Below are 17,825 nucleotides of genomic sequence, written 5' to 3'. Positions count from 1 at the left end.
GTGTGTAGGACGCACCCTGCTGGTTCTGTTCCATCCACAACTGTGTCATCTTCAGCAGGGACAGATCTTGGAGCATTCTTTGGGCGTGAACACCAACTTTGGGAGATACTGCTTCTCCGGATCAGGTATAATCCTCCCATTTATCTTTTGGTACAGATCTGGTTTGATTAGGGTTCAAGTAGATCCTTGAATATTGTATTTTAAATTTAGGGAATATGATTCCCAGTTGGGAGAAGGTAGGAAATTTTTGAAATTCGCCCACCCATTCCGCAACCTTTATGGCGTCCATTAGATGGATTCTACCATTCTTTCAAGTCCGTGATACAGTTAATCCCACGTGTCTGTGGCATTACCGACTTTGCCACATCGGTGTTGACTGAATCACAAGGTTGGTAAAGGATGGTCCTTTGGATTTTCTAGTTGTAGAAGATCTTCCCACCTGTGAGCCTTGCCTACAAGGCAAGATGACGAAACGGCCATTTAACGGTATGCCTGAAAGATGTACGGGCACACTTGACCTAATACATACAGATGTATGTGGTCCCCTGAGTGTTAGGACACGAAATCAACACGTGTATTTCATCACCTTCACAGATGATTTTTTACGATATGGTTACGTGTACCTAATGAGACACAAGTCTAAATCCTTTGAAAAGTTCAAAGAGTTTAGACAAGAGGTCGAGAAACAGTTAGGGAGAGAAATTAAAGCCCTTCGATCAGATCGAGGTGGCGAATATCTCTCTGACGAATTCAGGGACTACTTAAAGGACAATGGGATAGTGTCACAATTAGCTCCTCCTGCTACACCACAACTTAACGGTGTTTCAGAGAGGAGGAATAGGACCTTATTAGATATGGTCCGGTCGCTTCTCATACACTCAGAGTTACTCACATCCTTTTGGAGTTACGCATTAGAGACTGCGATTTACGTGCTGAATCGGGTTCCAACCAAATCGGTTCCGAATACTCCATATGAACTTTGGACCAGAAAGAAACCAAGTGTCAGACACTTGAAGATTTGGGGTTGTCCAGCACACGTTAAAAGAACAAGTGCAGACAAGTTGGAATCTAAGACCAGCTGTTGCCTATTTGTTGGCTACCCAAAAGGCTCTATAGGTTACCTTTTCTATGACCCAAGTGAGCAGAAAGTGTTCTGCAGTCGAAATGCGCAATTCTTGGAAACCGACTATATCCTGGACACCCATCGTCAGGAAGTTGTTCTTGATGAGGAGAACTCAGGAGCAGTGGGAGATGTCCCACAAGTTCCAGGTAGTGACCAACTTAGAAGATCCACTCGGGCATCCAGGCCACCAGTCCGTTATGGTTATGACCAGGATAGTTACCTGGTGGAAACCTTGACTAGTGAGGAGGATCCCGTGACTTACGTGGAAGCTGTGTTGGACATAGATTCCCAGAAGTGGGTGGAGGCCATGAGAGCAGAGATGGACTCAATGGAGGCCAATGGAGTCTGGACTCTAGTAGATCCACCCTCCAGGGTAAAAGCAATCGGTTGCAAATGGATTTACAAGAGGAAGAAGGGCCCCGATGGCAGGATTGAGACCTTCAAGGCTCGTCTAGTGGCGAAAGGGTACACTCAGAAAGAAGGCATCGATTATGAGGAAACCTTTTCGCCTGTGGCCATGCTTAAATCCATTAGGATCCTGCTAGCTGTAGCAGCATACCATGATTATGACATTTGGCAGATGGATGTCAAAACATCATTCCTGAATGGAGATCTTACTGAAGATATCTATATGCAGCAGCCGCAAGGCTTCATTGCTGCAGGTCAGGAAAACATGGTATGTAAACTTAATAGATCCATTTATGGACTTAAGCAAGCTTCTAGAAGTTGGAACATCCGTTTTGACTCTACTATCAAATTGTTTGACTTCGAGCAGAATCCAGATGAACCCTGTGTCTACAGGAAGTTCAGTGGAGATAAGGTTACCTTCTTGGTTCTGTATGTAGATGACATTCTACTCATTGGGAATGATGTAGGAATGTTAACTACAGTGAAAGTATGATTTTCGCAGCAATTCTCCATGAAAAATCTTGGAGAAGCCTCCTATATACTGGGTCTTCGACTCTATAGAGATAGATCGAAGCGGATAATTGGATTATCCCAATCTGCTTATATTGACAAAATAGTCAAAAGATACAGCATGGAAAACTCCAAGAAAGGAAATGTTCCTTTCAGGCACGGATTCACTCTCTCCAAGAAGATGTCTCCCAAGACATCTGAGGAGATTGATGGCATGAAAGACGTTCCCTATGCCTCTGCCGTAGGGAGCATCATGTATGCCATGCTGTGCACTCGTCCTGACATTGCTCAGGCAGTGAGTGTAGTAAGCAGATTTCAGGCCAACCCAGGGCAGGAGCATTGGACTGCTGTGACAAACATACTTAAGTTCCTTCGAAGGACAAAAGAGTTTTGTCTGGTGTTCGACGGTAGCTCACTACAGATCCAGGGGTTTACAGATGCCGATTTCCAGTCAGACCCAAATGATAGAAAGTCTACATCTGGATATGGTTTCACGATAGGATCGTGTGTTGTTTCCTGAATGTCAGCAAACAGGGGTCCTAAGTAGCAAATTAATAGTCCACAACCCAAGCCGAAAGCATTGCCGTAAGTGAGGCTGCCTTATGAATGAAGGTGTTCATTCCTGAATTTGGAATTCAGCACATCACCCATTCCACTCTTGTATGACAACGCTGGACCTACGGGAGGATAGTGTAAAGAGGTAGCATCAGCGGAGAATGTGGTAGACCCATTGACTAAGCCACTATCACAGAAAGTGTTTGACAAACACGTGGAAAGCATGGGACTCCGGCTAGTACCTGATTGGACCTAAGTGCAAGTGGGAGCTGTTAGACAATTTTGTATGCCCTTAGCTTCAATCAGAATGATGTACTTTATGAGTTTATTGTAAATGAATAAAGATACATATTTGATTCATGTTCCCTTGGTATGTTTCTGTGTAATACCCTTAAACTGGACACTTAATGAGACTTGTGTTAGTTTAGAATGTTCACAGCCAGTGGGTCGGTCTGGGGAGACCTATCCTGACAAGGCTGACACTGTGGTGCCACCAAGTCGGTTGGGGTGGCCTGTCTCAGCTGCCAGGGTGAGACCCTAGGCACATACAGTGTAGGATTAATTGAATCTTTGAACTGGACCAGATTTCCAATATTGCCCTGGACCTTGGAGATTGATGGGCAAAACTGGAAAGTTACACCCGACCCCTAGACTCGATTATGATACTGCACTAGGTGTCGGATTGGGCTATCTTTGATGTACCAATCAGTGAGATCCTTAGCGGGGGTCAAAACCTGGGTATGTTGGGACAGTCCGAGAATTCATCTGAGTGGGTGATCATAGTGACAGGATCAGCCCCTTTGTCGGACAAAGGTAATGATCGGGGATGCACTCTGACTGATGGAAACCAAGACTGCCGGCAGCCGATTTCAACCGTTGAGATTTGTTTTGCAAAATATATTTTATATAAGATATAAAAGTATATATATTATGGTTTCTAAAATGTTTGCAAGAAGGTTTTAATTCCCGGGATCCATATGAGTGGAGAGTGCAACACTGTTCCTTGCAGCCGAGGGAGAGGTCCTCTCTTGTCGGGCAGTGTATGATCATTATGGGCTGAGAGGTTAAGTGTAAGACAATTGAGGATAATACCTGATGGGCTAATCTTGCATCTGCCCACAGTCCCTGGGTGTTACAAGGTGGCTTGGCCCAGGGACCTCTTAGGGTAAGTGTTGGGCCCGTAGAGCCCATTTGATGGGTTTTAGGGGGTGCACTGTCTTTAACAGTGTATTCGGCCAGGCCTTGTAACAAAGGCTGGGCCGAACCCATGTGGCTGATGTGTAGATCAATGCTTGGGTCCCATGCCATACAAGGAAGCCCAACTGGGCAGCAGTTAAGAGGGTTAAGTGAGCACATAAGCTTAATGGGCCTAAAGACCATTTCGAACAGGGCTGTTTATTAGTTAATAAAGGGGCGAAATCTGAAGTGGATCAGCTAATAGGATTGGGCTTAGACCCTATCCACTTAGAGAGTCCAAGATCTAAATAAGATTTGGATCTGGAAACCTCCTAATCAGATTAGGAGGTGGCTGATCTGATCTCCAGATAAGATATGGATTATCCCTTATCACTTAAAGGGACTTCTAACCCAAATATGATTTGTATTAGCAACTCCTAATCTGATTAGGAGCTGATCCCTTTAAGATTATAAAAGAAGAAGGGGGCGGAAGCCTAATATACACACAGATCATCAGGTTTTCTTTAGTGCTGAAATCAAGAAGAGAGAATTCTGCTCACTGCAAATACTCTCTTGCCGCCTCCCTGTTCTTGCCGCCCTGTTTGCCAGTTCGATCTCCACTTGTGGGAGAAGTCAAGATTGGATCTTGACATCAGTCCTTTGAGAAAGGATTGAAAGGAATCTGTGCTCACGTACCATCTTGCTGATTCTTGCAAAGGACAGAGTTCTTGGAGAAGAACACTGCTGATTCTGCTCCACCTGCACTGCGCCATCTTCAGTGGGAGCAGTCTTTGGATCCTTCCTTGGGCGTGAACACCTTCGTTGGGGGATATTGCTTCTCCGTATCAGGTATAATCCTTCCCACTCCTTTTTGGTTCAGATCTGGTTCAGTTTATGGTTCAGAATTGATCCTTGAAAATATGATTTTCTAAATGGGGAATACGATTCCCTGTTGAAGCGAGAGAAAAATTTTTGAAATTCGCCCCTTATTCCGCAAATGGCCGTTTCGTCAGGCTTACCGTTAAATGGCCGTTTCGTCATCTTGCCTTGTAGGCAAGGCTCACAGGTGGGAAGATCTTCTACAGCTAGAAAATCCAAAGGACCATCCTTTACCAACCTTGTGATTCGGTCAACACCGATGTGGCCAAGTTGGTAATGCCACAGACACGTGGGATTAACTGTATCACGAGCTCTCTTCTTGGGGATTTCAGCCGACGTAGTTTCGGTTATGTTAGTTTCTAGAGAAGGATATAGAACATAGAGACCGTTCTCCAGTTCCCCGTATGCGATGAATCTGTTATTTCTTTTAATAGTAATCGTATTACTAAAGAAGACAGAATAACAATCCGCACACAGTTTTGAGACAGAAATCAAATTTCTTCTTAAATTTTGTACATAAAGACAATCTTTCAGTACAATTATTCCTTCTCCAAAACATAATTCCACGGTTTCTATGGCCGCGGCTGCAACAGTTGCAGTAGTCCCCAAGTAGAGTGTTACTTCTCCTTCACTCATCCTTCTGCTTACCTTGAACCCCTGCAGTGAGTTACACGCATGAGTTAAAGCCCCGGAGTCAATACACCAGGACGCAGAAGCTACCAACAAATTGGTTTCTATAACACAAGTTTCGAAATTACCTTTCTTGGATTCTAGGTAGGCAGGACAACTCCTTTTCCAGTGGCCGGTCTTCTTGCAAAAATGACAGGCATCTGATGCCTTGTCCTTCCTCTGTTTCTTGGGTTTGGCAGCCCTTTTCTGGGGCTTTCTCTTCGCCTTCCTTTTCTTGCCCGATTTGCCAGTTTCAACAAGCATGGCAATGGGCTCATCCTTTTTAATCAATTCTTTGGCCCTCTGCAACATATTGCTGAGTTCCTGCAAGCTGACGTTCAGCTTGTTCATGTTATAGTTCATGATGAATGGATTAAAGGATGGAGGCAGAGAGTTGAGAATAGCATCGATCTAAGTTACCAGATCCAGCCCGGATCCAAGAGCCTCTAGTTCGTTGATGTAGCCCATCATTCGGAGACAATGGTCATGAACTTGTTGGCCCTTGGTCATCTGCACGGTCATGAACTGTTTCAAGACCTTCTGCCGAGTAGAACGATTCTGCTCTTCGTACATTGTCCTAAGACAGTCCAATACGTCCTTAGCAAGTTCGATCTGATCGAACTGCCTCTGAATTGGATTGTCTAAGGAGGCAATGATATAGCAGCGGGCAAGGGAGTTTTTCTCCTCCCATTCTTGGTATTCTCTTCTTCAGGCCTCAGAAGCCCTATCCCCCGGACGATCCGGGGCAGGATTCTTGGCTACCTTGTCCAATTTCTCAGAGGTTAAGACCAACATAAGGTTCCTGTACCAGTCAGCATAGTTTGGGCCTTTCAACTTGTTGTCATCAAGTAGCTTTGCAAATGATCCGTTTGCCATTTTCTGATGAAAGAGCAAACATCAGTCCACAACCTAATTTGATTCATGTTCATTTCATAGATATGGATTTTAATCTACGATCCATTTCCATTTATTCGTCTCTGAGATTTCCTTCCTTTCTCAGTGACGGAGACTACGGGTTGTCTCTAGAAATGTGGGAAATCACATAGGGTGCATGAGGCCAACTGTTTCAGTTGCAAAACCCCACCACCTTTCTGTGAAGGATCATATCCACTCATCATATGAGTTTTCCCTTTGGCCTCTGTCAGACAAGGTTCAGAGCCGTTTTCAGGTAAACCTTTCTGTCCAGTGAGTGCTTACCCATCATATTCGTGAACGCCAAGGTACCATGAGAGAGTTCCCATTTTCTGGTGAAGCCCCTCCCACATCGGTCTATGACGCCCCTATCATCTTATGAAACACTTAGACAAGCCCAACAGCAAATGGATAGCCCATTTTCTGGTGCGTTTCCTCATTACTGAAGGACCCATCCTCGTGCTAATGATGGAAGGCCTTTAGAGAGTTCATCATATGAATCTCCCTATCACATGCACTCATATTATCTGGAGGGAACAGATAATTACGCCCTAGTTCTATCTTTAGGTCAAACCAAAGTGGCTCCCACTGACTTTCATAAAGCCAGATTTTGGTGGGCCTAAATCGGCTAGGGTTCCGCACGAGACCTCATGATGAGGTGTGGGGCCCACCACTGAGGGAGGTCATCCAATGACCAAAAGGGACACCATGGCAATGATGTGCATTCAGCCATGGTGTGCGAAAGAGCCACTGTCGATTGAGCAAGGGCCAAGTACTTACGGCCCATGTACGTAGCACATCACACATCCATACATCACATGCAGGGATAAAATGATCCAATCAATTAATTATCTGTAAAGCCCATTTGAAGCCCATTTTAAATCCATAATATTAACCATTAACATTATCTAGGTATATGGGCCGAATGGTTCAACCCATATAGCTTTTAAGGGTTAGGTGGGCTTTTAGCAGTTTTAACTGTTTAAAACTGGGCCTTTACAGGTTGGGCCGAATTAACCATTTAATTAAATATCCTTAGGCCCATTAGTGGGAAAATTAGGGCTGACTTTCAGCCTTGATTAAACCCTAGATTTGGTCCAAATAGTTTGAACCAATCTTGGTTCGAATGGGTCTAGGGTTTGATTTTTAATTAAATCTTTAATTCAAGAAAATAATCTGAAATTAATTACTGATAAAAGAAAAAAAAGAATCAGTAAATCAGGGCTGTTCGCACAATCCATCCTGCAAAACAAAGGTTAGATCACAGAATGCAGTTTCACAAACTGCAAATCGCAGATGGCGATTCTCCCATCTGCGAAATCTTCTTCTCTGCGAAATCTCCCTTTCTGCGCTGCCATCTTCGATCCATAATTAAAATAAATAGAAATCCTATTTCTATTAATAATTACAACAGATCGAATACCTATACATTGAGTCTAGAAAATAAAAAAAATATTTACAGACCAAATGTAATAAATAAATCAAGAAACTGCAAATCTTGCAGGTTCCCTGCGCAAACCAAGATTTCGATCTCCTCTTGTACGAACAGCCCATAAATCAAGAAAATCATAAAGAACAATTCTAAATAATAATCAGATTTATATAAAATTAATTTCAGATTATTCGCCCATTAATTTTGGGAACAAAATTTCCCAAAACCCATATCTGCGCAAATTGGGTAGAACACCTTCTGCCCATTTGCGCAGGTTCAGATCTGAAACTAGATGGTTCAAGATTTGAACCTGGCTCTGATACCACTGAAGGGATGAGAGATCCATCCTAGGGACACCCAAAAGACTGCGGAATAAGGGGCGAATTTCAAAAATTTTTCTCTCCCTTCAACTGGGAATCGTATTCCCCATTTAGAAAATCATATTTTCAAGGATCAATTCTGAACCATAAACTGAACCAGATCTGAACCAAAAAGGACTGGGAAGGATTATACCTGATACGGAGAAGTAATATCCCCCAACGAAGGTGTTCACGCCCAAGGAAGGATCCAAAGACTGCTCCCACTGAAGATGGCGCAGTGCAGGTGGAGCAGAATCAGCAGTGTTCTTCTCCAAGAACTCTGTCCTTCGCAAGAATCAGCAAGATGGTACGTGAGCACAACTTCCTTTCATTCCTTTCTCAAAGGACTGATGTCAAGATCCAATTTTGACTTCTCCCACAAGTGGAGATCGAACTGGCAAACAGGGCGGCAAGAACAGGGAGACGGCAAGAGAGTATTTGTAGGGAGCAGAATTATCTCTTCATGATTTCAGCACTAAAGAAAACCTGATGATCTGTGTGTATATTAGGCTGCCGCCCCCTTCTTCTTTTATAATCTTAAAGGGATCAGCTCCTAATCAGATTAGGAGTTGCTAATCCAAATCATATTTGGGTTAGAAGTCCCTTTAAGTGATAAGGGATAATCCATATCTTATCTGGAGATCAGATCAGCCATCTCCTAATCTGATTAGGAGGTTTCCATATCCAAATCTTATTTAGATCTTGGACTCTCTAAGTGGATAGGGTCTAAGCCCAATCCTATTAGCTGATCCACTTCAGATTTCGCCCCTTTATTAACTAATAAACAGCCCTGTTCGAAATGGTCTTTAGGCCCATTAAGCTTATGTGCTCACTTAACCCTCTTAACTGCTGCCTAGTTGGGCTTCCTTGTATGGCGTGGGACCCAAGCATTGATCTACACATCAGCCACATGGGTTCGGCCCAGCCTTTGTTACAAGGCCTGGCCGAATACACTGTTAAAGATAGTGCACCCCCTGAAACCCATCAAATGGGCTCTACGGGCCCAACACTTACCCTAAGAGGTCCCTGGGCCAAGCCACCTTGTAACACTCAGGGACTGTGGGCAGATGCAAGATTAGCCCATCAGGTATTATCCTCAATGGTCTTACACTTAACCTCTCAGCCCATAATGATCATACACTGCCCGACAAGAGAGGACTTCTCCCTCGGCTGCAAGGAACAGTGTTGCACTCTCCACTTATATGGATCCCGGGAATTAAAACCTTCTTGCAAACATTTTGGAAACCATATATATTCTTTTATATCTTATATAAAATATATTTTGCAAAACAAATCTCAACGGTTGAAATCAGCTGTCGGCAGTCTTGGTTTCCATCAATCAGAGTGCATCCCCGATCATTACCTTTGTCCAACAAGGGGTTGATCCTGTCACTATGATCACCCACTTAGATGAATTCTCGGACTGTCCCAACATACCTAGGTTTTGACCCCCGCTAAGGATCTCACTGATTGGTACATCAAAGATAGCCCAATCCGACACCTAGTGCAGTATCATAATCGAGTCTAGGGGTCGGGTGTAACTTTCCAGTTTTGCCCATCAATCTCCAAGGTCCAGGGCAATACTGGAAATCTGGTCCAGTTCAAAGATTCAATTAATCCTACACTGTATGTGCCTAGGGTCTCACCCTGGCAGCTGAGACAGGCCACCCCAACCGACTTGGTGGCACCACAGTGTTAGCCTTGTCAGGATAGGTCTCCCCAGACCGACCCACCGGCTGTGAACATTCTAAACTAACACAAGTCTCATTAAGTGTCTAGTTTAAGGGTATTACACAGAAACATTCCAAGGGAACATTAATCAAATATGTATCTTTATTCATTTACAATAAACTCATAAAGTACATCATTCTGATTGAAGCTAAGGGCATACAAAACTGTCTAACACGAGAAGCTATGGATGAAGTGGAAAAAATTTCATTTTTTCCAATTGATGTTCAGCACAAGTGGGAGTTTAAAATTTCATTTTCCAAGTAATGTGACAATCTGAAACAAACCTTTCTTATTTGTTTCTTGACAGTTATGTCATTAGCATGGCAGCATTTTATCTTCAAACATGAAGTTCTGGTGTAATCCGGAGCGTGTCGTAAATCACTTCGGAACACCAGTTTAAACATTTATAAAATTTTCCAACTCTCAAACAAATACTAACACAATAAATGGGTGAGAACGGGTTGTATCCACAGGGAAGCGAGGGAAAAATTAATGTACACTCAAATCTGAACAAGAGAACACAAGAGGAAAGTGTAGAAATATAAAAATTAATTAATTAAACTAAGAAAAATATAGAATTTGAACAGTATTGAAAGTTAAAAGTGTAGAAACATAAATAAATAAACAAATGAAATAAAATAAAAATTTGTAATCTAATCAGAGGTAGTAGTCTCTGGATCTCTCCTTTGACCCTCAAACTTCTCATGCTAGGCCTTCTGCTTACCTTGCCAAATTATAGATTTGCAGAAAACAAAATGAAGATCAAACAGAATGAAAATAAATTGCAGAAAGTAAATAACAAAACTAGAATTGAAAGAACAAAAATTAAAACTAAAGTAAAGTAAAAGTGGTTGGGATCCGATTCCAAAGGTGCTAGTAATTGTGTTGGCGAACTACAAGTAGGAACCCCTCCTCTTGCCTGGGCGTCCTCCTCTTCCTCTACTCTTGAACTTCTCAAGATTAGCCTTCCGTCTTACCTGGGGGCAGAATCCAACCCTTTCTCAGGAGCCCTTGGGTCCTTTTTATAGAGAAGGATGGACACAACTGGGATTAGAGAAAAAGAGGGGGCGGCAACTGGGTTTTAGCAAAGATATGGCCACCCGAGGGTTTCTAATGAAGGGTTAGGATGGTTCTGGTTTGATCTTAAGGCTGAGAAAAGAAGGAGAGGGCACCCAATATTATGTAGGGCTAAGATTTGGATGCCCAAAAATGGAGGGTGGAGATTAAAAGGAGTGGGTGGCACACTAGAGTGGATGGCTGAGATAGAAAATGGAATGGTGGGCTAAGATCTAATGACTAGGGCTGAATGGTGAGGATTAGAAGTTAGGTGGCACCCTAGGGTTTAAAAGCTACAAAAAGAGTGCCCTAGAATGAATGGTGGAGATTAGAAGAAGTGGAGGGTGGAGATTAAACAACTAGGGGCCGCTAGGGTTTGCTAAGGATGAAAATAATAGGTTAAAAGGTGCCCTAGGGTTTGCTAAGGATAAGGGAGCTTGCTAATACAGTAGGAGGGGCGTCATTCTGGTTTAGCAGATAGGAAGCGCCCTCCTATTCTTAGTTTTTCACAAAAACACCACCTTTCTCAGCTGGACTTCACACCAGCTTTCCAAAAACTGTAATTCAGCCATGAAACCCTCCCAGTTTTGCACAAAATTTGCATAGAGACCCAGGAATAACGGAGGAGCTAAACAAGGGCCATATCAGCGAGATAATGCCCAAGAGAAGAGAAACATACCACCACCGCCCCCCTTCCCCAACACAAGTGCGGTTGGAGATGGTGCAATTGTTAGACATTGTATGCCCTTAGCTCCAATCAGATTGATGTAAATTTGACATTTATTGTAAATGAATAAAAGTATATAATTGGTTCATGTTATATCTGGTATGTTTCTACGTAATAACCCTTAAAGTAGACACTTATGAGACTTGTGTTAGTTTAGAATGTTCACAGCCATTGGATAGACTTGGGGAAGTTTATCCTGCCAAGGTTGACCCTAATGTGCTAACCAACTTGGTTGGGGTGGCATGTCTCAGCTTCCGTGGTTTAGACCCAAAGCCCCTGTAGTGTGGGTTCGCTTGAAACTCTTGATGAGTAAATGGCTTACCTAAAATTTATGAAGTTTTATGCATGATTTTATGATGGTTTGTTTGAGTTTCACCCCATTTTTAGATTAATTTCAGGAAATATTTCAGGGAAACCAATTCAAGAAAAAGAAAGCATAAAAAAAGAAAAAAAAAAGAGCCAAAATTAAATTAATTTAGCCCAGCCCAGCCAAGAGAGCAATAGAGGATCACTTGGCTCATGTAGCCCATGCTACACTCTTTGGGAGAACCCAAAGAGAGAAACTAGCAAGAAAGCTAAATTCGGCCTAGCAAAGAGGAGGCCCATTTCAGATCAAGAGCAACCTAGATTGTAGCCCCAAACAGCTCAAAATTCAGCTAAGTTGCAACCCAAAGTGCAGTCCAAAGGGAGCTAGGGGCGGTAACTTCTAGAGGCTTCAAGAGAAGAAAGGGGGGCAGCACTCTAGAAGGTTCAAGAGGAGAGAAGGGCAACCAATTCTAGAAGCTTCAAGAGAGGCCTCTAGACTCCTTGAAAGCCTATTTAAGGAGGTCTCTTGAAGGGGGGAAGGTGTTCAATTGCCTAAGTTCAAGACTCTCTAGTTCCTTGGGTTCGAAATTCAAGAAGAGGAGAAGAGAGAGCTAGGCGCAAGAAAAAGGAGCTGAGGAGATCCAAGCATCCAAGAGAGAAGAAGGTGAGTTCGAAGGAGGGGAAGCTTGATTGAGAGATCTAGGTTATATTCTTACTTAGTTTTTGTTTTCTTTGAATTCGAATTCAGCTTTAAATCATGTAGTTTCTCTTCCTTTCTTTCTTTCTTTCTTGTTGTAATGGAGATTGAATGTTGTAAATTCAGATTATGTAATTAAGTTTTCTTGAATCATTCGAATGGATTAGATCCAGCATTTGATGTTTCTTGAATTAGTGAATTGATTGTAGAACTGATGGGCCGAATTGTTCTCTTACAAATCTAGATCTGAAATTTCAGATATGGGATTTGTAATGTCTGAATTGCTTGAGAAAGAATTCAAACATTCATTATTCAGTTTGGCCGATCTATTCTAACCTCTTAGAATTTCTAGAGTGCTTGAGAGAGACTCTAGAAATTCGGATATGCTATTCAAGAATTGAATTGAATGCAAGGTTAGAGATAACTTGCATAATTCAGTTGGTGATCAATTCAATCTGAATTGATGCCCTTGAATTGTTTGATCTAATGCATGCATGAATGATTAGATTCTTGAAAGAGGTTGTTCATTCATGCATAGGATGAATAAGCACTTGAAAGAGGTTGTTCATTGCCTTGGGATTTCACCAAACCAAGGCTGAATCATACTCTATTCGAATGATCTAAGAGGGCTGATTGTTGAATCATGAATTTGTAATTTTAGCCTATTCTCTCAACTTGAATGCAAGGTGTTTGAGCCAACTCCTAGTAGATAGTTTGTTAGCTAGATTTTCAGATTTGAATTAGATTTAAAATTTGGTTAATCAGATAACAGTAGACTGATTTATTACTAGTAGTTGCTACATAAGTCCTCGTGGGAATGATACTCTACTCACTACTCTATTACTTGAGCGGCTAGTGCACTTGCTAGTGTCACCAAGACCCACCAAGTTTTTGGTGCCATTGCCGGGGATTTATTGTGGCAATATTAAGAACCATTGGCCACTGTTAATCTGATTTGTAGCTTTGCATTCATTGCTGGTTTCCAATTGTGCCTCTTAGATTTCAAATTTGAATGCAATAGCTTTCATTGATGGTATCTGTTTACTTTCTTAATGCTTGATTGTTACATCTTTGATTTCAGTTTCAGTTTAGTTAATGTAGTAAATTTCTGGTTCTATGATCTCAAAAGAAAATAAAAATGCATAAACATCAAAAGAATGCAGATCTGATTACTTATACTTGTCATTTCTGAATTCAGCAATCAGATCTGAACTCACACAAAAAAAAAAAAGATTTTGTTATAGTTCAGTAGTATAGTTGCATTACTTCATTGTGTTCTAGTTTTATTTCATCTCAAAAGAAAAATTTTATATCAATGTATGGCTGAATGATGCATATGAAGGAATGAGAGATCCATCATATGGATGGCCGAACCGTACAGGAAGGTTAGGCGAAATTTCAAAAATTTCCTCTCCCCTCATCTAGGAATCACATTCCCTGTTTTAGAAAATCTGCATTTTCAATGATCAATCTTGAACCCTAAATCAAACCAGATTTGAAACTAGAAGCAGGAGAGGGATATACCTGATATGGAGAAACATTATCTCCCAACGAAGGTGTTCACGCCCAAAGTAAGACTCCAAAGACTGCTCCCACTGAAGATGACACAGTGAATGTTGGAGCAGAATCAGCAATGTTCGTCCAATGAACCAAACCTTTCGCAAGAATACACTGAAGGCTGTGAGCACAACTTCAAATCAGCCTTTCCCCAAAGGTTGATATCAAGATCTGATCTTGATTGCTCCTGCTTGAAGAGGAGATCAAACTGGGAGTTATGGCGGCGGTAGGAAGGAGGCGGCAAGGAGAAAATAACGCAGTCTCACTGGATGGTATGTTCTCTCTTCTGTAACTCTTGCTCTTAAATTGATGATGTGATCTTCTAAAAGGCTACCACCCCCTCCTCCTTTTATAAACTTAAAGGGATCAGCTCATAATCCCATTAGGAGTTGCTGATCCAAATCATATTTGGATCAGAATTCCCTTTAAGTGATAAGGATAGACCCTTATCTTATCTGCAGATTAGATCAACCCTCTCCTAGGGCACCCATAATTTTTCTAAAACCCAACTGCCACCCCCCTCTTTCTCTCTAATTCTACTTATATCCACCCTTCTCTATAAAAAGGACCTTAAGGGCCCTGGAGAAGGGGTTGGTCAATTTACCCAATTAACAAGGCTAAGATTTCTTGAGGAGTTCGAGGGTTGTAGAAGGGGAGTGTTAGACAGTTTATGTATGCCCTTAGCTTCAATCTAATTTGATGTACTTTTGTTATTTAGTGGAAATAAATAAAGTGCATGTTTGATTCATGTTGTTTGGTTTAATTCTGTGTAAAACCCTAAAACTGGACATTTGTAGAGACTCATGTTAGTTTTAAATGTTCACAGCCGTTGGATAAGTCTGGGGAGATTTATCCTGCCAAGGCTGATGCTGGTGTGCCACCAAGTGTTGGGATGGCCTGTCTCAGCCATCAGGGTAAGACCCGAGGCACATGCAGTATGGGATTACTTGAATCCTTGAACCGGACCAGATTTCCAGTCTTGCCCTGGACCTTGGAGATAGATGGGCAAAACTGGAAAGTTACACCTGACCCCTAGACTCGATTATGACACTTCACTAGGTGCTGGATCAGGCTGCCTTTGATATGCCAATCAGTGAGATCCTTAGTGGGGATCAAAACCTGGGTATGTTGGGGCAGTTTGAGAATTCATCTGAGTGGGTGGTCATAGTGACAGAATCAGCCACATTGTCGGACAAAGGGTAATGATCGGGAATGCACTCTCTCTGATGGAAACCAAACTGCCGGCAGTTGATTTCAATCGTTGGAATTTTGTTTTGCAAAATTAATATATTTACATATATATGTACGGTTTCAAAATGTTTGCAAATGGTTTTAATTCCCGGGATCCATGTGAGAGGAGAGTGTGGCACTGTTCCTTGCAGCCGAGGGAGAGGTCCTCTCTTGTCGGGCAGTGCTTGATCATTAAGGGCTGAGAGGTTAAGTGTAAGACCATTTAGGATAATACCTGATGGGCTAATCTTGCACCTGCCCACAGTCCCTGGGTTTTTATAAGATGGCTTGGCCCAGGGACCACTTAATGTAAGTGTTGGGCCCATAGGGTCCATACGATGGACTCAAGGGGTTCATTGAGTTTTTCAATGAATTCGGCTGGGCCTTGTATTAAAGGCTGGGCCGACCCCATGTGGCTGGTGTGTAGATCAATGCTTGGGTCCCATGCCATACAAAGAAGCCCAACTGGGCAGCAGATTGGAAGCTAATTAAACACTGAACACTTAATGGGCCAAAAGCCCATTTCGAGGTGGGCTGATATGATCACCCATCCAGGGGGCGAATTTTAGATTGAAGTTAGTAAAAGGATTGGGCTCTTAGCTCTATCCACTCTTAGAGACCAAATTCAAATCAGATTTGAATCTGGTAATCTCCTGATAAGATCAGGAGTAAGCTAACTCTATCTGGGAAAGGGATTAAGATCATCCCCTATCCAAATACTGATTTGGATTGGGATAACTCCTAAGGAGGAGATTTCTTAATCAAGAAGAAAGGAGGAGATTTTGAACCAATTAAGAGGGAGAAATATCAGATTTCGAACCAAGCAAGATCGCAAGAAGGGTTCCTGCGATTTGAGATTAGATCTCACACTCTCCAGAAAAGAAAAACAGTTCAGCCTTTTTCGTTTTCTGGAGATCTCCTCCTGCCGCCGCCATCTGCAATATTGCAAGATACGATCTTTGCAGAAAAGAAAGTCAAGAAACCAGTTCTTGACATCAGTCTTGCAAGAAAGACTGAAAGAATTCAGTGTTCAGTACATCCAGGGGATTCTTGTGAAGGATCCAGTGTGTGGGACGCACCCTGCTAGTTCTGTTCCATCCACAGCTGTGTCATCTTCAGCAGGGACAGATTTTGGAGCATTCTTTGGGCGTGAACACCAACTTTGGGAGATATTGCTTCTCCGGATCAGGTATAATCCTCCCATTTATCTTTTGGTATAGATCTGGTTTGATTAGGGTTCAAGTAGATCCTTGAATATTGTATTCTAAATTTAGGGAATATGATTCCCAGTTGGGAGAAGGTAGGAAATTTTTGAAATTCGCCCACCCATTCCGCAACCTTTATGGCGTCCATTAGATGGATCCTACCATTTTTTCAGGGAGGACACCTAGTTCTTGTCAGGAGGGGTTTTTGCAAGCTGTTCAACCATTATGCAACTACTGCCACTGGATCTGATCAACCATTCTCTTCTTTTCTTTATTTTCTTTTCTGATATTTTTATTTCTACAATCTTTTAGATTTAATTCTTTTTTGTTTCCCTATTTTGTAGATATGAATTCGTTCGGTTCAAGGCTAAGGTCTCTCGAGGGGTTCGAGGGTTGTACAAAGGACGGAAGCCCGGTTCTTGTCAGGAGGGGTTCCTGCAAGCTATTCAACCATTCTGCATTTACCGCCACCAGATCTGGATTCTGGATCATTTTTTTATTTATTTCTTTTATTTCCTTTGTTAAATCCCATACTTTATTAAATTCTGATTTTTATTTATTCTCTTGTTTAAATTCAGAACATTTAATTTCAGCAATAGTAGATTTTATTTTTGTATTTTCTACCATTCTCGATTGCATTCTCTTGTCCGGATCTAAGTATATATTAATTTTTCACTTGCTTCCCTATGGACATGATCCGTTCTCACCCATTTACTATGTTAGTAGTTGTTTGAGAAACGATAAAAATTATAAATGTTTAAACTAGTATTCCAGAGTGTTTAATGACATGCTTCCGGACACAACATCATCTTCCTGTAGAATTAGAGCATCAGGCTTATTGAACCATCAAAAAGTTTAATTTCGATCTAACCCAAGCTGGACCCCACCAGGCTTTGCAATTAAGTGAGCTAGAAGAACTTCGCAATGAAGCTTATGAAATCTCTTGCATTTATAAAGCCAAAATGAAAGCGTTCCATGATAAAAAGATTTCAAGAAAAACATTTGAACCTAGTCAAAAAGTTTGGCTCTTTAATTCTAGGTCGCGGTTGTTTCCAAGAAAATTAAAGTCCAGATGGGATGGGCCATTTGTTGTTGATAAAGTGTTCAAGCATGGTGCGGTTAGAATAGTTGATCCTAAGAATTGAATCATGTTCAACATCAATGGTCAAAAGCTTAAACCATACATAGAAGGAGTATCTGAGAATAGAGGAGTTGAGAACTTTAGTTTGAGTGATCTAATTGCATCTGGCTGAAGACGTTAAACTTAGCGCTAGTTAGGAGGCAACCTAACGA

Source organism: Nelumbo nucifera, chromosome 4, assembly GCF_055504915.1.
Source record: "Nelumbo nucifera cultivar China Antique chromosome 4, China Antique-T2T, whole genome shotgun sequence".
Taxonomy (NCBI): domain Eukaryota; kingdom Viridiplantae; phylum Streptophyta; class Magnoliopsida; order Proteales; family Nelumbonaceae; genus Nelumbo; species Nelumbo nucifera.
This window is presented reverse-complemented; position numbering follows the sequence as displayed.